Below are 21,219 nucleotides of genomic sequence, written 5' to 3'. Positions count from 1 at the left end.
AAATCTCAGAACTGGAGCTGTGGTTTTGAAGAATGGCTTCCAATCAAGTTCAAGGTCCTAAGTTCAAATTCCAACCTTGTCAAAAATAAAGAAGAGGAATTTGGCTTACTTCATAGATGTATCTGGAAGGTACACACATCATACATGTATCATCCATGTTTGAATCATGAAAGCATAGGTCTTTGAATAGTGCTGGCCAATGTCCAGAGTTCACCAAATGTCAACCTCCTGTTGTATGCCTGTCAAGAGAACTGACTCTTTATTTGACAGAAATTCCGGAAGAGTCATGTGTACTTTCACAACTAAAACAGCCACTGAACAACAGGAGGTGAGTTGAGTGGAGTTCTGGGGCCAGGTATATGTTTTTTCCTCTGGTGTTCCCTGTGCCTTTCTATATTGATGTGTGTGGAGCTTGCATTTCTTTCCTAGGACAACTAACTATGCTTTCTGTCTCAGGGAAGATCTCAGAAGAACTTATCAGATGCTTGACACAGACTTCCAAAAAAATTATGTTTTAGCTGGGTGCCAGTGGCTCACGCCTGTAATCCTAGCTACTCAGGAGGCTGAGATCTGAGGATCCTGGTTCAAAGCCAGCCCAGGCAGGAAAATCTGTGAGACTCTTATCTTCAATAAACCACTCACAAAACTGAAGTGGCACTGTGACTCAAGTGGCAGAGCGCTAGCCTTGAGCCGAAGAGGGACAGTGCCCAGGCCCAGAGTTCAAGCCCCGTGACTGACAACAAAAAACAAAAATTATGTTTTGCCTTAAAAAATAAATGTTGTAGATCTTTGTATTTAAAAAATTGTCACATTCAAATTGTGCGCCAGTTGCTCATGTAATTCTAGCTACTCGAGAGGCTGAAATCTGAGGATTGTACTTGCAAAGTCAGCCCAGGCAGGAAAGTCCGTGAGACTCTTAGCTCTAATTAACTAGCAAAAAGCTGAAAGTGGAGTTGTTGCTCAAGTGGTAGAGTGCCATCTTTGAGCAGAAGAGCTGAGGGAGACATTCAGGTCCTGAGTTTAAGCCTCAGGACCAACATACACACACACACACACACACACACACACACACACACACACACACACACATACACACTACATACATATAATCACACACAATGTAATGTTCCTGCAAGTGGGAATGCAAAATTCCTGTGCATTCCTGGTTTATTCATATTGAATATTGAATGTATAGGTCATTAAAGTGCTTTGTCTTTGTATTCCAATAGTTTAGATCTCTTCTATTGGTTAATTCTACAGTTAAATGTTTGTCCTGGAATGAAGCACTGTATTAGACAGTTTTGACCTTTCTTCTGGTAGCTTTTTCAATTCTCATTATTACCTTGGAAATCACTCCAATTTTCCGGTAGTTACAAAAATTGGTCTGTATGCCTCTGTGTCTTCATTCCCAGACATATGAGTCCTGTCCTGTGTTTTGACATTATTTAAGGTTTTGAAGGTAGTGCATTCAAAAATATAAATCCAACTATGCATTAACAATTAACATGCCTTAGGTTTGCCTAAATGTACTCCTGAGAAATGGCTAAGTGTCTTGCTAAAATTCTTGTGAAAATTCGGCCTGACACATATGTGATTTTCTAAAGCATCTCTTTATAATCAGTCTAGGACAATGTCTGGCACATACGAAAAGCTCATTAGATGATTAGTGAGTAAAACTAAATAGAAGGTAACATTTTGTTTTGTGTGGATCCTGGGGCTTGAACTCAGGGCCTGAATGCCATCCCTGAGGTTTTCTTTACTCAATGCTACTTTTCTACTACTTCAGACACAACTCCATTTCCAGAATTTTTCTGGTTAATTGGAGATAAAAGTCTCACAAACTTTCCTGACTATACTAGCTTCAGACTTCGATCCTTAGATCTCAGAGCCTCCTGAGTAGTTCAGATTAGCTAGGATTACAGACATGAGTCACCCGAACTGGGCTGAAGATGACATTTTAATCTCAGTTAGTATCTGTAGGTTAGCAAAACCATATGTCTTCAATCTGACTCCTGGAGTTTATGACTATTATGTGCTTAGAGTAAATGTTACCTTGTGTGGATCTTGAAAGGTGGAGCATATACTGGATTATCTAGGAGGGTTTTTTTTTTTTTTTTTTTTTTTTTTTGGTGGTTGTTGGTGGTGCTTGTAGGCCTTGAACTCAGGGCTTGGATGCTGCCCCTGAGGCTCTTTGGGCTCAAGGCTAGTGGTTTACCACTTGAGCCAGAGCACCACTTCCAGTTTTTGAGTGATTAATTGGAGATAAGAGTCTCATATGAACTTTTCTTCCCAGGCTGGCTTTGAACCATGATCCTCAGCTCTCAGCCTCCTGAGTAGCTAGGATTACAGGTATGAACCACCAGTGTTCAGCTTGTAGGAAGGTTTTTAAAAACAATTGCACATATCTGATCTAGAGGCAGATCTGGGGTGATGTAGTCACAAGCCAGAGGAGCCAAGAGCCAACAGAAACTGGAATAAGCAAGTAACAGGCTCCCCACTTAGAGATTTAGATGAAACTGTGTTCCTACTGACATTTGGTTTTGAACTTCTGGACTGATCGCAGTGAGGAAACAAACATCTATTGTCTTAAACGACTCACTCTGTGGCAATTTGTTACTGCATTCCTAAGGAACTAATATCATACCTTGCGGTGAGATAACATTTCTGAAAATATATTCTTTGGACTTAAACTGTCTAAGGAACACTGAAAAGTACACAAAAGAATTTTTTCCCTGTGAAAGTCTTCAGAACCATTACTGAATGCTTTGTGTTTGACCAAGCCTTTGACATTTTCAGCATCTTTGTCATGGAATGCTTCTGTCCTCTGTAGAGTGTGTGTGGATGGCTTTCTACAGATGTTAGTATATGGAGTCAGTATATGTATGCCCTTCTGGAATGGAAGGGGTTCAGGAGTCTATCATACTGAAGGCTCTTTGGTAATGGAACATAACAAAGATATTACAGGAAGTAATGAGGGCATTGTTCCTGCCAATATGTACAAAGGAAACCACCGTGAGCAGAATGAATTGCTTTTTGCAAATCTCTGATGTTTGCCTGGCACAGCTTCTCTTGGGTTCACCTTTGCAAAAAAGAAAAAAATCTTCCTTAGACTTTGTTTTCCTTGTTGTCAGGGAGCCAGTTCATGGCTCAAGGCAAGTTGGGGCTGGTTTGGAGGAGTTAGGAGACTGCCTGCTCTCCAGGTGGATGAAGGGAATGGCTAGTTCAAGGTATAGTCTGGGACATGGATGCTTATTTTGTGCTCATCCCTCTCCCTCTGCTCTTTCTGCTGTGGTCTCTTAGAATCCCTTTGCTCTGCCCAATGGAAGTAAATAGTTCAGAAGCTAAGATGCAGCTTGGCTTGGGTGTATATGAAAAAAAGTTATTATATTTGTTTTGGAAAACCTGTTAACATTTGTGCATGGGGCAGGGTAGAAGGAAATCCGGAAGCCGAAATATAGGTGCCATATAGAGACAACCAGGCTAACAAACAAGTTTGGGGAGAGGGAAGTGAATAGATTTACAGGTTCTGGATTGCCTTCTAAACCTTACAGGATATGTAAGGAAAACCACGAGTCTACCTCAGGATAATCTTTCCAGATGAAGACAGTACTTATTCTCAGTGACTTGGCAATGAGTGGATTACACTTGAAGAAAAGGAAAAAATACTAAAACTATTATTTTGGGGGTCAGTATCTTTTTGTTTTTGGTCGGTTGTGGGGCTTGAACTCTGGGCTTGGGCGCTGTCCCTGTGCTCTTCAGCTCAAGGCTAGCGCTCTACCGCTTGAGCCACAGCGCCACTTCCTGGGGGCCAGTATCTTGAGCTTAACAAAAGGTTACTTTTCTATTTTAAAAACTCAAATTGATGTGGTTTCAACCTTCTTTTATAGACTACAAGGTGGCTCATCTTAAATTAGTAGCAGCCAAAGACTTCTCTGTTGTTTCCAAGCTATTTTTCTTCTCTGCTCTCAAGTCAGAGGTGGTTACCCCTCATACCTTTCAGCTTTTCCTTTTCTGACCTGGCTCCCATCTGCCATGTCTATTGCTCAGTGCAAATAGCTTTCCCAAACTTGCTGAACTGGGATGTGTCAAACTTTTCCTATTTTAAGGAACCAGAAAGGTTTGGATCCTAATAAAGAATAAAGGAATCAGCTGAACTTGAGCCATAGAAGGCATCCCTCTCCCTCTATCTAAGGTCTTATATTTCTTTGGGGCATTTCATCTTACTAATCCACACTACCTACCCTCTGTCTTAGGAGCCCAGCACATAGCAAATGTGAAGTCCAAACTGGGAAAGATTTGAGATGGCCCCTAACTCGCAAGCTAAAATGTCAGCCTTCCATCATGTGTGTATTTCTTTGGACACATGTATGTGTGTGATGTGTATGCATCGTGTAAATATAAATGAATGTGAGAAAGCTGGTTCCTTATAAGGTAATATGGTGGGAATATGAGTTTGCCTGTATATCGAGAGCAGCTGGAACACAGGAGAGAAGTAGTACTGGATCTGTGATCCTAAGTGTATAGGAACTGATGCAACCATCTTACCCACAAGAAAGAAGGGGAGAATACAAAGAAATGCTGTGTGTGGCAAGGAGAAGTGTGTTTCTCGTTTAGCACCTGGGAATGTAAACTGATAACGCCAAGGAGGAAACCTTGGAGAGGTCTCTAACTTGATGCTTGATGCAATGGTCTGAATGTCCTATGAGATTCAGGAACTGAGCACCTTACCCCTCCCTGTAGGTGATGGTATTACAAGGAGAGACCTCTGGGAGATGAATAGGTTGGGAGGGCATTGCGCTCTTGAACTCAGGAATAGGACTATTGAATTTATAAAAGAAGGGAACTGATTTTCCCTTCCACAGTGTGAGCACACAGAAAAGGCCATTCATGAAACCACAAACAGACCCTTGCCATACACAGAATCTCTCAGTGTGGTAATCTTGGACTTCCTGACTGTGAAAATTAAAAAGTCTGTTTGTTTGCAAGCTACCCAATCTATGGTGCATTGTGGTAGCAGGGACAGTCAAGGTCTCTTGATATGCAACCAGGTGACAGTGATCTCTGCTCAAAAAGCTCTGGCTATGAACCAGTATGCATCCCTTCTTGATCTTTAGACCAAACTTATGTGTGGGAGACATGAAAATTTTATGAAACATTGTGTGTGTGTGTGTGTGTGTGTGTGTGTGTGTGTGTGTGTGTGTGTGTGTGTGTATGTGTGTGTGTGTGTGTGTGTGGTGTGCTGATTGCTGATCCTGGGGCTTGAACTCAGGAACTGGGTACTATCGCTGAGCACTTTGCTGAAGGCTGGCATTCTACCACAGTTCCACTTTTGACTTTCTGAGTTAGTTGGAGATAATTCTGACTGGACAGGGCAGGCTTCGAACTATGATCCTCAGATCTCAGCTTCCTTAGATGCTAAGATTATAGGCATGAGACACCAGCCCCTGGCTTCATTTTGTTTTTCTCTCTGAAAAGCAAAGAAGCCTGTAATCCTAGCTATTCAGAAGGCTGAGGTTCAAAGCCAGCCCAGGCAGAAAAATCTAAGAGACTCTAATTAGCTACAAAATAACTGCAATGTAAGTGTGGCTTGTGTCGTATAGTGCCAGCCATGAGCAAAAAAGCTGAATGAGAATTTGGGGCCCTAAGATCAAGGCCAGATACCAGTACAAAAAGAAAAATCAAACTTTGCTTCCTATTGTACTGGTAACTATGTGTATGGGATGGGAGATGGTTGAAGAAGGCTACTTGAAGTGACATCTGATTTGAACTCTTTTTAGTGATTAAGCTGGTGTTGTTGGTTGTTAGAAGCATCCGCCTTAACATGTCTGAATTGTTGTTAGGTTTTCTGATAAAAATGACTGGAATCCTTACCCTGAACTTTGTAGACAGTAGGTATTCGTGTAATGATGTGGCATAGATTGGCTCTCTGCTCTTTATTTTGGAATAATAAAGGCAATTCCAGAATTCTGGACACCTTTAGGGGAAGGTGAAGTAAAAGGAAAGAAACCAAATTTCTGCCCTAGGCAGATTTTGTCGGACAGATTTTGCCCATGACAATGTGGAAATACTTTATCTGTCAGTACAGGAAAGAATTTCGACTCAAATAACCAATGCCTGTAGACACTCAACGCCATGACGTATCAGAAGTTCAAAAATTTCAGGAGAGTCAGCTTTAAAGTTTCTCTCACAAGGTCTTCTAGGGGTCAGTTGACTCAAGTCCATTCTATTAGTTAATTAAATAAGTATTTGTCAATGTCTTTCATGAAGTGTCATAATCTAAAGAATAGAGAACTTATAAAGCAAGTTGAATAAATACATACTTATTGACTATTCCAGCGTAGTGCCCTTTAGTGACAGGAATTTCATTATGAAGTACGAGAGAATATGATGCTGGTGAGACTTTGAAGCTTTTTTTTTTTTTCAAATTACCTGATGAGGTTTCCCTTGGGTTCAGTGGCTCTGGCTAGCTCCATTTTTTTTCTATTGCCTCATTTTTTTTCTTTTTAAAATTTATGCATTAATTTTTTTTATTGTCAAGGTGTTGTACAGAGGGGTTACAAGTTATAGTTACATAATAACTAGTAACAGGTATAAGTACATTTCTTTTCAAACTTCTCCCCAGTTTTAGCTACTTGGGGCTGTGGAGCTGGTTTGTTATCTGCCTTCTCATTTCTCCCAAATACAATGAGAACAAATGGAAGCTATTTGCTGTGGTAGGTTAGTAGTTGATAAATGTTGGTTTGAGTTCAATTGTTTATCGAATGGCATAGTGCCGGCTAGATAGCAAAATACTGACTAGAATCTTTCATCTGTTCAAAAAGCATAAGAAGTATGTGCTCATTGTGCTTTTGAGTTTTTTCCAGCAAGGATGAATGGGCATGAATCCATCCATCATGGAGTCTTGTCCATGCTTTTTGCAAAGCAACTGACCATATTTGGAGAGAAGCTGGTGGTTGAGAAGAGACAGGCTAATCCTTTAACCAAGGTGATAGCAATGGAATTGGATTCTAATTTCTGAACTGAGCCTGAAAAACAGTATCCAGAAAGAGGCAATTATTTGCACTTACAATGTGGGGTCCTATGAAATATTTAATTTAAATTGATCCAAGTTTTAAACCCTCTTAACAGTTTTTTTTTCTCTCTCTCTCCCTCTCTCCTCATTTGGAAGAAAGAAGCACACTTTAAAAAAATCCAGCAGAAAGGATAGGGTTTCAGAAGGTCAACTTCTCATACTTTCTCTTGCCAAGATTTGGAACAAAGGAAATTGTGGTTTCTGAGGATGTCTCAAAGGTCCCAACCTTTAGAATCATCAAACAAAGGTGCAATTGTGTTCAGAAAGGCTGATTTTCCTCTTATGAGAGGGTAGGGTGTATTTTAGAATTATTGTGAAGTGTGAGAGTTGAAACGAAAAAGTCAGCAACTATTCAAATACACAACTGATTTTTTCCCCTCTATTCAAGCAGTGGTCATTAGAAAAAGGACTAATATCCAGAACAGATAAAGAGCACCAGAAACTAAATAACAAAAGAACAAAGCACAGCTAACAAATGGGCAAATGAAATTTTCAAGGGAGGTACAAACTGGTAATAAATACACAAAGAAATGTTTGATATCCGTAGACAAATAAGAAGAAAACAGCATTTTGATTTTTATCTCATCAAGAAAATAAATAACAATGAAAGCTCATGAAAGCTCACAAAAGTTGTGGGGACCAAAGAGTCCCTACATACTGTTAGTGAGGTTGTAAATTAGTGTAGCAAATAGGAAAATCATTATGGAGGTTTTTTAAAAAAAAAAAAAAAAACTAAAGGTAGTAGAACTAATATTTGATTCTGCATTCCCACTCCTGGCTCTGTGTGTGTGTGTGTGTGTGTGTGTGTGTGTGTGTGTGTGTGTGTGTGTGTGTGTGTGTGTGTGTGTGTGTGTGTGTGTGTGTGTGTTCCCACAGCCAGGAGCATATTTTTCTTTGAGGCTAGATATGCTAAATGTTCGGTGAATGTGACATAGTCCTGCTGAGTGTTTATCTGTGAGGTAATACATGAAGGCAGCCATGAATCAATAACATCAGAAATAAAAGTTGCATCTATACTAAACATATTTAGGCTTTTCCCTTATCATGGTTACACACAGTGTAACAACTATTTAGGATGCATTATATGGTATTGCATGTTAGAAGGAATCTAGATAGGAGGTGAGACAATATGTGTAGGTTGGCCATACACATGGCATGATGATGTATAAGGGACTTGAACATTTGGGATTTGTGGGATCCAGGAACCACTATCCTGAAGAAGCTGAAGGATGATGGAGTCTCGACTGTCTTGTGGCCCTCAGATACTGCTGGGATTCTATTCTGGCTCATCAAAAAACCTAGAAATCAATGTTCCCTCATATGGGGGATTGACATTAGGTTCAATTGTATTGGAAGGTTACTCTTTTCTAATATCTGTGAAAAACCCTCAAGCAATGAGGGTTTTATTCCATATCTAAAAATAACGATTACAATTATTTGTGTGTCCAATTATTGTATGTATGATTTCTCTTGGTAACACATAGAGTGATCCATTTGTTGTGACTTGCTAGAAACTCCTCTCCTTGTACTAATTCAGCATTAGTGTGGATCAAGTCATGATCAGTCCGTGAATACTTTGACACTGTTTGGAAATACGAGAATGAGTATTAAATTACCTGGCAAGCATTTGATGAACGTTGAGCCTTAACTTTTCAGAATACCCAATACAAATTAGGAACAGAGGATGAATTCCTTGGGGAAATCAGAGATTAAGAAATGTCCAATTGAAAAGAATTTAAGCAAAAGGAGCAGACTTGGAGGTGTGTGTCCAAGGAAAAAACTTTGAGAAAACTTAAGTCAAAGAGCAATGTTTATAAAGTTGGTAGTGATGTCACATGTTTGATGTCAAGTTTCTCTGTCTTCTTTTGATATCACCTGGATAATATTTAAAATTTGATGGATGGATTAAATAGACGATTAGATAGAGACATAGAAAAAAATGAATTATTGAGGAAAGCAATCTCTACTCCCTACATCATTAAAAAAATCTTAAAATGTAGTACAGGGGAAAAAAAAGAAAACATAAAAGATTCATGATACATATGAGTGGCTTTTGATTTGTATTTAGAACTAAGAAAAGAAGGAAAATGAACTATAAACTGATAAGAAGTCAAGTCAAATAAAGTATAAGCAAAAATAAAAATGGTTAATGAGGGGACTTGTAAATGACAGAGAAGCATGGAAGATATTAAATTTCATGAAGCTAATGGAGATATAAATTAAGATGATTTTTACATTGAGATACCATTTTCCACCTATCAGATGCCTTATTATTCATTTATATGCTTATTTGTTCATTACAACATCAAGCCTTGCCAAGGATAGAAATCAACCGGAGCTTATATTCTAATCTACTGGTAGAAATGTAGACTGTTTAACTACTGAGGCGAACAATTTAACAATATCATCAGATGACATAATATGACCTAGAAAATTCCTTCCGAAGTACCTTTGCTTTTATTTGTGCCAGTTCCGGTTCTTGAACTCATGGCCTTGGTATTGTCCCTGAGGTTTTTTTTCCCCTCAAGTCTAGCACTCTACCACTAGAGCCACAACTCCACTTCTGGTTTTTTGGTGATTAATTGGAGATAAGAGTCTCAACAGACATTCCTGCCTGGACTGGGTTGGAACTTTCATCCGCAGATCTCAGCTTCCTGAGTAGCTAAGAATATAGGTGTGAGCCACTGATGTCTGGCTCCTAGGCACATTCTAAACATGCTATGGTGCACTTTACAGAAGGAGGTGGATAATAGGATTCACACGGAAACATTGTTTTTAGTAGTAGACAAATGGAGAAATACTATCTTGTTTGTTGTTTAATTAAAACTCCTCTGAAGGACAATAGAGGGACATTCATTTGTGCAGTGTCTCCGTTTCTTCTGTTCATTAGGGTGTAAATTGTTGCTAAGTCTGAGAAGGAAATGAAGTGTATGACTTGGCTCCTTTCTTTCTTTTTCTTGGATGCGTGCCACCAGGCAAGAATTCTGCTTCCAGAAGTTCTGCTGAGGCCAATCTGTTCCTGTTGGGATGGGGAAGATGGCAATAGGCAACCAGGGGCCCAGGATTTAGGTTCTTGGGCATAGCAATAAGAGGCTCATTTACCCACACATATGTGACATATTCTCCAGATCAGTTTTTGTCAGCAAAAAAGTGATGCTTTAAATCTCTGTCTGACATTCTCCTTTCTCTCATGAAATGTTTGTCTAGATAGATGCTACTTATGGGTTTCCTTGATTCCCAACATTGAGAAACAAGCAGGAAATGGAATTGGAAGAAGGAAAGAACAGATAGAGAAAACAGAGGCCCCAACTGTTGGTATAGTAGGTGAATCTGTGCTGAGGGGCTGCTACCTAGGCTAGGGCCATGGGAGATATTTTTTCCTTAGTGGGTTCCTTTGGGTTAAAGTGTCCTTGTCCAAAGGGCAATGCACATGAGGCACTAGACAAACATTACCTAGCATGGCCCTTCATTTAATAAGAGCAACTTAAGCTGCCACTGGTAGCTCATGCCTGTAATCCTAGCTACTCAGGAGGCTGAGACCTGAGGAACTCGGTCCACAACCATCCCAGGCAGGAAAGTCTGTGAGACTCTTATCTCCAATAAACCACCAGAAAACCGGAAGTGGTGCTGTGGCTCAAGTGGTAGAGTGCTTGCCTTGAGCTGAAGAGCTGAGGGACAGTGCCCAGGCCCAGAGTTCAAGCCCCATGACCAACAACAACAAAAAAGAGCAACTGCTTAGTGCTCTGTTAAACTTAGGCTTCCCATCATGCTCTCTTTCCTATTTCTGATGGCTAAGATGCAACCCTGGCCAGCTTTGACTGTGAGGTCACTTGAGATGATGATGCAGCCATCAACATCTCATGTCGATGATACACAACGAAATGACAGTTGATAGCTAGAGGCATTCTATTAGTCATATGTTGGTGATACCCATTCTACCCCAAATCTTTTCTGCCCAGGAAATACAATCAACATCCATAGTTGCCTGGAAGTTTAATCCCTCTTGGGTCTCTTCAGTGGAAGAGAGGATACATGTTCAATAAGGATTCATGTTGATCAACTTCTCTCTGTGCATCTACCTTGACTGAAAATTCACTTCCGGTCCCAACCGCTCCATCATCAGCTGAAAAGGCAGATGCAGTACAGACACACAGAGGAAAGTTTGTGTGGTCCTCCTACCCTGACTGCATTTGTCCTTCCCTTATGAACCTATCCTATTTATTTCTCCTTGCTTCTTGCTTTGTATTTTGTATTGGTTTAATAAGGAATTTAGTTTAAGCATAACTTGGCCCTATGAACCTGTCTGTCCTATGGCTTATGAGTCACCTTGAGGTGTATGTGGAAGCTACATTTTTCTAAAAGTAAGTTATCGTTTGATAAAACTGACTTTCTCTTGACTGAACATTGATAGAGGAGATGGGTGTTGAATTTTTATATCTCAGTATCCATCTGTAGATGAATTGATATATATAGTAAGACTTCTCTCTAGAATGAGATCTGTACACTTATGAATGCTTTCAGTTTATTTGATGGAATAACAAGGATAAACAGAAAACAATTAAGTTGAGTGGAAAAAATTATAAAAGGGAGTAACAATGGGATCAGCATATATTAAAATCCAGCCAGTGACTGATTGCCACTCAAGATCCAGACAATCTACTTTTCTTCCATAAGAGGACTTTTTTTTTTCACTCAAGTTTTGGCAAAGTCTATGGCCATGTTGCTCCTCATTTTCCTCCCTTGAAGCTAGAAACAGCATGAGTTAAATCCTGCCCTCTACGGCAGGCGCAGAATCATGTGTAACTTTAGTGTCATTAAAGAGTGGTTGGGTGCAGCCCAGCCACCCCTGCCGCTTTTCTCTTTCCCATAGCTAGTCTTCAAGAATGCCAGTCCCAACTAAGGGCTCACTTGAAATGATGACTTAGCAATCTGGGAGGGTGACTCTAGATACAGGATAACCTTGTGAATAAAGATATTGGAGCACTACACTCTAAAGATGCAGGATTCTTGTGACGCTGCACTTTCGAGTATGTTTGCTATAACAGCTTAATATACATCTTAATTAGTATAACATAAAAATAAGTTTATATTTATATACATATATAATCATATAAATGTTTTTTGGGGTCCGGTCGTGGGGCCTGAACTCTGGGCCTGGGCGCTGTCCCTCAGCTCTTCAGCTCAAGGGTAGCGCTCTACCACTTGCGCCACAGTGCCACTTCCGGCTTTTTTTTTCTGCTTATGTGGTGCTGAGGAATCGAACCGGGAGCCTCATGCATGCAAGGTAAGCGCTCTACCACTGAGCCACCTTCCCAGCCCTCATATAAATATTTTTATACACACTTTAGGGCTAACTCTGGAGACAGACAACAGAAGGGCAAAGCCTGTATAAAAACAGGCAATAACTAGTAAGAGAAATCCCTAAGTTCACAAGAATCCAGGTGTGAGTGTGTGTGTTTTGTGTGTGTGTGTGTGTGTGTGTGTGTGTGTGTGTGTGTGTGTGTGTGTGTGAGAGAGAGAGAGAGAGAGAGAGAGAGAGAGAGAGAGAGAGAGAGAGAGAGAGAGAGAGAGAGAGAGAATGATGCTTGGGGTCAAGCCTAGGGCTTTGTGTATGCTAGGCAAACACTCTTAACACCGAGCTACATTCTTGGCTATGGATTCATTATTTTTGCCTGTGATTGTATGTCACTTACTCTCTTATGATCAAAAAATAATTGCTGGAATATAGCCACCATATTCTTCTTCAAAGAAGAGCGAGGTGGAGGAGTAGGGAGGAAGTGAGCTAGGGAGGGAGAAAAGGAAGGAAGAAGAGAGAGGGAGAAAAGGAAGGCAAGATAGAAAGGAGGGAGGGAGAGAAAGAGAGGAGAGAGACACACATACTTGGGTTAATTTTATGTAAGTCACACCCGAGATTTCCTACACATTTCCATGTCCTTGCTCTCTTCTACTATAGCCAAAGCTGTTCTGTCTTTTATAACTCACCAATCCTTGAAAGTCAGCTCATTTGGATTTGTAATCAATTCACTATCAATTACCCCATCTATCTCCCACTGATATCCAGTCTTGTTCACAGGTAGTGTTCCAAAGAATAAAACACTCTTAGATCCTAAAAATGGCTACGCTCTTTCTTGTTCTTTTTCTTTGACAAATACATCTCCTTGGGTTTGGGATGCTTTTATTTCACCTAGCTAACATACCAAGGCACCTAGGACTCTGAAAAGTGTTCTCCACTTTCAGTCCAGACCAGTATGCTATGAATAAACTTTGGTGATGCTTTCTATATATTTATTTCTACATCTATTTCTATGTGAAACACTTATTACAGATCTTGCAATTGCTTGTCTGTCTCCTGTACCTCAGGGAAGAAAATTTCTCCTGTGCTTGGCATGCGTTAGTTGCTTAACAAACAGGGAGCCCTATAGTTTTCCATCCATATCAGGATGCAACCAGTTATTCCTCTGAACAACAGGCAGACATTAGAACATTTGATACCCTTCTCAGTAATTAGTTAAGGAATGCACATCATTAGATGTATATATCATCAGAATATATGTACCATGATATTGGAATTTAAAAACATAAGCCTTCCTCAACTTGACTTTTTTTTGGGGGGGGGGGGAAGGTCCGGTCGTGCGGCCTGAACTCTGGGCCTGGGCGTTGTCCCTCAGCTCTTCAGCTCAAGGCTAGCACCCTACCACTTGAGCCACAGTGCCACTTCTGGCTTTTTTCTTTTTTTTGCTTATGTGGTGCTGAGGAATCGAACCCAGGGCCTCAGGCATGCAAGGCAAGCGCTCTACCACTGAGCCACCTTCCCAGCCCTCAACTTGACTTCTTAATGACTTCAGCATCAGGCGTAGCTCATAAGACACTGTGAACTCATCATCAATGTTGAACAAGCAAGTAAGTACATGCCAGCACCTCTTACCACTTGCACAGCTTCATCCTGGATCAAGTATTCACTTGAGATATTAGAGAGACTTGTAGAGATTGCCAAACAAATAAGAACTAGAGTACTTTATGGTAGTGTTACAAGAAAATGCTTTTCTGGAAATTTTCTTCTCCTGTGACTCTTTATTCATACTTATCGTTCCTGAGCCAGCTTGTTTTCCCTTTGACTAGTGAGACCCAGGAAATCTTGCGATCTTCAAAATTAAATCATAAATACTTCTTTGAGTAGGAGGTCAGAAATACCCAAATCACTCCATTCCTGAAGGTATCTCAGCTACTGGTTCAGCTGTCATTTCACTTTTAAGAGGACATGCCTCAGCTCTCCTTGTTTTCATTCCACTTTGTATCATTGTCATATTGTTCACATCTAGGAGAGTCCTCAAAGGACCATTAAAAAATACCTTCAGCAAGTCATGAAAAAAATCTAGATGATTTGCAGAGATCTTTATTTAAACTGAATGCAAGACAATTGCTTTTAAACTTATTTGTTACCTACCTGCAATTCTAGGTTTCCAGAGCACAATTAAATTTAGATAACAATTATGAATTGGTCAGTTTGCATGTATTGCTTCTTACACAGAATTTGGCATGAGTGTAAATAGTCAGGTTAGAGGTATGTCAGGCTTTGCTGACCAGGTTCTTCAGATGTTTGAGTATGTGGATAGAGATGGTGGTCTATGTCTTTTAACAACAGCATTCTGAGTTTCCATGAGCTTCTTGAACAATAATTTCCACTAAAGTTCCAATGTACATGCTTCTTTTCAGAGGGTTCAGTGCCAACCAGAAACCAAAGCAAATCTTTGCCAAAATTCTTTAGAAAGGGACTAAGATATGAGGTTACCAGTTTTTGAGCATTTTGGTTGCAGCTTGTCTTTGCATGAAGAACCAAATTCTTTAGACTTCCACTAAAGGAATCTGAACTAAAGATTTTATACTGTATATTCACAACCAAAGAAAACTAGATCTAACAGATTATATATTAAAAAAATGACTTGGATCTAACAAAAATATCTAGTCAGAAATCCTTGAATAATTCATTTGTTTCTCCATTTCATGACTTCATTATCCTCAATGATAAATATAAACTAATTGATCTGAAAATACAATCGTAAATTTTCTCTGAATTCAAGGCCTGTAAACGGACAAGCTCTTCTTTTCACCACTAGATGTCCACCTTGTGCAGAAAATGAAGAGCCTTCATGTCATTCTTGTGCAGATAGCCACTAAGTACTTTTAGTTTAGTTGACTATATATCCAAACAGAAGAAAGACTGTATCTTCAAAATGCATGGTCTTTGTTTTCCTGTTATACTCTTATTTATTCTAGGAATTCATTGTATATAAACCCAAAGCTCTGTATTATAAAGTGGATGGTATTTTGGGATACGCCAGGCGTAAGTTTGAATTATATTTAGCCATTAACTGTGTTCTTGAGTAGGGAGTTTTCATTGGTCACATCAGAAAGGTCGTGGATCTTGGCTGGGGATGTGATATCTGTGAATATATGGTTTTTAAAGAAAAGAGTTTGAAAAAAAAAGTTCCACTTCCTTGAAAATATATATGCCCACAATTCTGGGCATAAATGGGATAGGAAACTAGAAGAAAGATTATTTGTTATGCATAACTGTCTGTCAGGACAGCAGCTCAATCTTGTATGTATGTGGTTGTTAATGTCAACCCCTCAAATTCATTTCAAGAATGAATAGCAGGGGCTGGGAAGGTGGCTCAGTGGTAGAGCACTTGCTTTGCATGCATGAGGCCCTGGGTTCAATTCCTCAGCACCACATAAGCAAAAAGAAAAAAGCTGGAAGTGGTGCTGTGGCTCAAGTGGTAGAGTGCTAGCCTTCAGCTGAAAAGCTGAGGGACAGCGTCCAGGCCTAGAGTTCAAGCCCCACAACTGGACCAAAAAAAAAAATTTTTTTTTAAAGAATGAATAGCAGACCTGTCCACAAGGGACTAAATCTACATGGGCATTTTCAGATTAAGGGTTTCAGAAAGGGTTTCTCAGGGCTGGGAAGGTGGCTCAGTGGTAGAGTGCTTACCTTGCATGCATGAGGCCCTGGGTTCGATTCCTCAGCACCATATAAGCAGAAAAAGCCAGAGGTGATGCTGTGGCTCAACTGGTAGAGCGCTAACCTTGAGCTGAAGAGGTGAGGGACAGTGACTCAGGCCCAGAGTTCAGGCCTCACAACAGACCAAAAAAAAAAAAAAAAAATGGTTTCCCCAACTCTGGCAGGAAAAAAATGTTATTAGTTTTCCTGAAGAAATTTTGAGTAAAAAGCAATTCAATTCATATATAAGCATCAATAGATACCATATGTAGGCCTGAATTTTTTAAAAAAGGATGATGATGTGTCTTTTTCTCTAAAATTAATTGCTGAAATATTGGAGATTTATTATCACTTTAATTTTGGGGCCATTCAGGTAAAAATAGAGTTAAATTGGAAAGAAGCTCTTTTGATGAGCCTTGACATTTGTTATGTACAGAGGTTATAAAGAAGGGACTTACAGTAATAGTTTTATTTCTGTAGTTATAGTAATATATATGGCCTAAGAATCCCCTATTCATATGTATCTGTGGGCATTATGTCCCTGGATTCTTTGTTTTTGATGTTTGTGTGCCAGTACTGGGACTTGAACCCAGGTCTTCATACTCTCACTGGGCTTCATTACTCAAGGCTGGTGCTCTTCCAGTTGACCCATACCTCCATTTTACATCCCTAGGTTCAACCAACTGCAGGTCAAAAATTTTTTGAAAAAAAAAGAAAAAGAAAAAATGTTGTTTGTGGGACATGTATAGATTTTGCTTTTGCACCATTATTCCCTAAACAACACAGAACAACAATATTTGCATACTCTACATTTTATTAGCAGGAGTCTAGAAATGATTTAAAGTACACTACGCTATGTACATAGTTTATATGCAAATAGTAGACCCTGTTATATGAAGGGCTCAAGTAGTTGCATATTTTGGTTGTTCTAGAGGAAAGCCATTCCTTCAAGCATACAGAGGGATAGCTATACATTTAACAATATACTATACATAGTATAACATAGTCTGTGTAACTACTATATGCTGAAACAGTATACATTACATCCATTTGATGATACATAATAGATATTGTCTCTTGTATTACTATAGTAATACTAATATGTAACATTTGTTAGATTTACTCTGTGCTGGTCACTATGGGTTTTATTAAGCTGACTGAATGTTCATGTGAGCCTATGAGTTACCATGAGCTGTTATTCCCATTTTCCCCTGAGTAGCTCTCCTACAGAGGAGCTGAGAACTCCTAGCTCAATGCAGTAGAGCGGGTATTTAAATCTGTACCCAAATTCCCACCACAGCATGCCTTTGCTAAAGGTGACAGGTTTATGAGTAACCATAAAATAGAAGCATGACTTTTAAATAAATATTAAAATGAATTACTTTTACTTCTCCCTAGCTTCTTATTGGCCAAAATTTGTCTAGAACTTTTAGTTTTAAAAACTGTCTTTGCTGAGATTGGATTCTTATTACAAAATATTACTCATAAAAATTGTGAATTGTGAAATTGGGTAGGTCAAATGTGATTTTCTTGATGATGCACTTAAGGCAATATTTATCCATGAAAGGTAACCATTACTGTTGATAGTTCATGACCATGCTGGATGGTGGTAAAAGAGATAGAGAATTTGGTTCATCAACCTTTTGTTGTTCAATTGGCTGCCTTCAGATTTTCTCCTTTCTCCTTTCTCCTTTCTCTCTCCTTCCTTCCTTCCTTCCTTCCTTCCTTCCTTCCTTCCTTCCTTTCTTTCTTCCTTCCTTCCTTCCTTCCTTCCTTCCTTCCTTCCTTCCTTCCTTCCATCCTTCCTTCCTTCCTTCTTTCCTTTTCTTTTTGCTTTCTTTTCTATTCTTTTGTGTGCAGCTACTGTGTCTTAAACACAGGTCCTGGACACTGTCCCTCAGCTTTTTTGGTCTAGGCTGGCACTCTATCACTTGAGCCACACCTCCAGTTCTGACTTTGTGGTGGCTAATTGTAGATAAGTATATCATGGACTTTTCTGGCCTGGCTAGCTTTGAATATATATATATATATATATATATATATATATATGTATATATATATAATCCTCAGATTATAATTATAATTATAATCCTCAGATAGCTAGAATTACAGATATGAGCCACTGGGCACCTTGGTTGGCAGTCCATTTGTAAGCTCAGATTATTGAAGAAAATGTTTCAGGTCTCTTCAAAAAGAACAAACTGAGATCTGGACAGTACATTCGGTTTATGCTTTAAAAGTTTTAAGCTTTCTGTGTGACCATGTAATCTATATTTGAGAAACATAGACTTTTTGGCAAATATTTCTTCCCCAATGACCATAAATAGTTTACCCCATTCACAGAGTTCTTACTGTGATATGACTTTGACACACCTCGTGTTGAGAGGCCATATCTGTTTTCTGTACTTTTAAATTAGGACTGATTAGGAAACAGTGCAAATGACACTGCAATTTCTGCGGCCCTGTCTCACCTCCATACTGTGAGGAAGCTCAAACCACTCTACCTAGATAAATTTACACAGAGAGGAGTCTAGGCCCTGTCTCCACCGCCCTTATTGAGTTCACAGCCAGCAGCCCTGAAGGGATGAAGGAGGCCCTAGTTAAGCCACATCAACTGATGCTGTATTGACCCTTTCTTGACATATATGATGCTCATAATATAGACGTGAGCTAAACAAGTGATAGTTGTCTGCAGTTAGTAAATTTTGTAGTATTTGGAGCAGTGATAGATCAAATGCAAAATGTCTTCCTGTAGTTAGCATGATAATAAATTGACTCATACAGTTTCTCAGTGTAGAGCTCTGTTCTGATAGATGAAAAATTTGTGAATACTTTACTATGTATTCTCCAAGCGGGCTGGGAAGGTGGCTCAGTGGTAGAGCGCTTGCACTGCATGCATGAGGCCCTGGGTTCGATTCCTCAGCACCACATAGCAAAAAGAAAAAAGCCAGAAGTGGCGCTGTGGCTCAAGTGGTAGAGCACTAGCCTTGAGCTGAAGAGCTGAGGGACAGTGCCCAGGCCTAGAGTTCAGGCCCCATGACCGGACCCCTCTCCCTCCCCTGCCTTCCCCCCCACCCCCCCAGCTCCGCCCCCAAAAATCTCCAAGTCCAATACTTTACATTCTTGTGTTTTAATGGTCTAATGAATAATCTAAGTTCATATAAATAAAGTAGACCAAATAAAATAGTTTAATAATTTTTGTATTTTAAAACAGTTCTTATTTCCCTGAAATTATTAACATATAGAGAGCATAATATCATACATAGTTATATAACTTTTCTTAAATTTAATCTAGTCTCTTTAACATTCTTACAGTTTTAACAATGAGATTAGCTAATAGTACTTACATAATGTTTAAAATTAAAAACAAAGGAATAAAAAAGGATAAAGTAAAATAATATGTTCAACTAAATTAAATTTTAGCTGTGACAAATGTTTATATCTAAATATTAACTCAATACTGTACTGTGCCAGCTTAAACATAATTTCCAAATGCTAATTACTTCTAATATTAAGTCAAGTTAGTTAATCTTGGATAATTCTTAAGTAAGATAAAATAGTAAAATATTTGATGTATGTATGTATGTATGTACAAGTGTATGTAAATGTAAATATTCACCTCTTGCTTGTATGTCTTTCCTTCCCAAGTAACTGGGATTAGAAGAATAAATCATCATATCTGGCCTTCCAATGGAGACATTTATATTCTTTTCCATTGATGAGCTCTTCATTATGCCACAGTGTTTGTATGTGATTCACATTTATTACTTATCAATTTCTCAGTTCTCTCTGAGAAAACCAGTCAATCTGGCTAGATATTATATGAACCACTGACACTTTAGCAACAGTAGTGACAATGAAATTTGGCTTTATATCAAGGTAAAAGGTATGTTTTTGTTTATCAAGGATATGAGAGTGTAGTTTTGACCAAATGAATATGAAAGAGGGTAATCAGAGGCAAAACATGTGAGGATATAAAAATTAGCAAAACGCACCGGGATTTATCAGAGCAAGATTAGGAACTGTGCTGTGTAAATGCGTTATTCTATTTTCCTGCTAACACAGAGAAATAAACAGTGGCTTTTCTTGTGTACTTCTACTTCTGCCCCTTTCCACTCTGGATTCTGAATTCTCACAGAAACATTTCCTGAGTGGCCTTCTTACTATATGCATTGCTCCTTTGAGAATTCAGAAAGCAGACGAAATGGAAGAAGTCAAGCCACTTTTATAGAAATTGTTTATTATTTAAAAGAATATGTCTTTATTGCATTTTCCCCTCTTGGTTGAAAGTCTAGAGTTTTCAAGCATATGTAGTCACTTAATAATAATAAGCCTGGATGCTAATTAATAATAATAAGAAGCCTGGATGCTAATTAAACAACACACCTATCAATAGTATCAATAGAGATGTAAATTATTTCTGAGAGATGGAATAGAAAAATCCCCAAAGACCCTTGCTCTGGAGGGCACTAAGCAGTTTTGTATCTAACATAGTAATTGTATTTCAATGCCTATTGAGATCTAGTTCACCAATTGCTCTGTGAATCAATTTTACCATCTGCTAGTTTCTTAATTAGTAAATTGAATAGAGAAATCCTTCTTATGGATAGTTCCAGTTTCTATGGTTTCAGTTAGCTGAAGCAACCTATTTGAAAATATTAGACAAAAAAATTCTAGAAATAGTTTGTAGGTTTTTAAATGGATGCTGTTCTGAGTGATGAAATCCATCATCATTCCAGTGTACCCACACTGCAGATCCTTCCTACCCATCATTCAGTAGATGTCTCAGATATCAGATTGACTGTTATAAGCACTGAGGTGTGTGTGTGTGTGTGTGTGTGTGTGTGTGTGTGTGTGTGTGTGAGATGACATTGGTGTTTATATGTTCTTGGGTTTTTCTTTCTTACTTGCTTTTCATTTATGGTAGACACTCTACCACTTGAGCCATGCCTCCACTTCTGGCTTTTTTGCTGGATAATTGGAGATAAGAATCTTACAAACTTTCCTGACCTACCTGGCTTTGAGCCATAATCCTCAGATCTCAGCTTTGTGAGTAGGTAGGATTATAGGCATGAGCCACTGATACCTGGAAGGTATCATCATATTTTTACTGAAAAAAAAAATGGCCCCCAAATGCCAGAATAGTGAT

General features: G+C 39.0%; 1 long non-coding RNA gene across 1 annotated transcript in view; it reads left to right on the top strand.

Annotated features, from left to right (window-relative positions):
• The first annotated feature begins 3,182 nt into the window (after positions 1–3,182).
• Positions 3,183–21,219, top strand: part of LOC138837945 (uncharacterized) — a 111,061-nt gene continuing 93,024 nt past the window's right edge. The window contains exon 1 of the long non-coding RNA XR_011375522.1: positions 3,183–3,227. This is a non-coding gene — a long non-coding RNA (uncharacterized lncRNA). The remainder of the gene's footprint in view (positions 3,228–21,219) is intronic.

The sequence above is a fragment of the Dipodomys merriami genome, unplaced genomic scaffold (genome assembly GCF_024711535.1).
Source record: "Dipodomys merriami isolate MVZ:Mamm:240054 unplaced genomic scaffold, mDipMer1.0.p SCAF_10, whole genome shotgun sequence".
Lineage (NCBI taxonomy): Eukaryota > Metazoa > Chordata > Mammalia > Rodentia > Heteromyidae > Dipodomys > Dipodomys merriami.
This window is presented reverse-complemented; position numbering and strand designations above follow the sequence as displayed.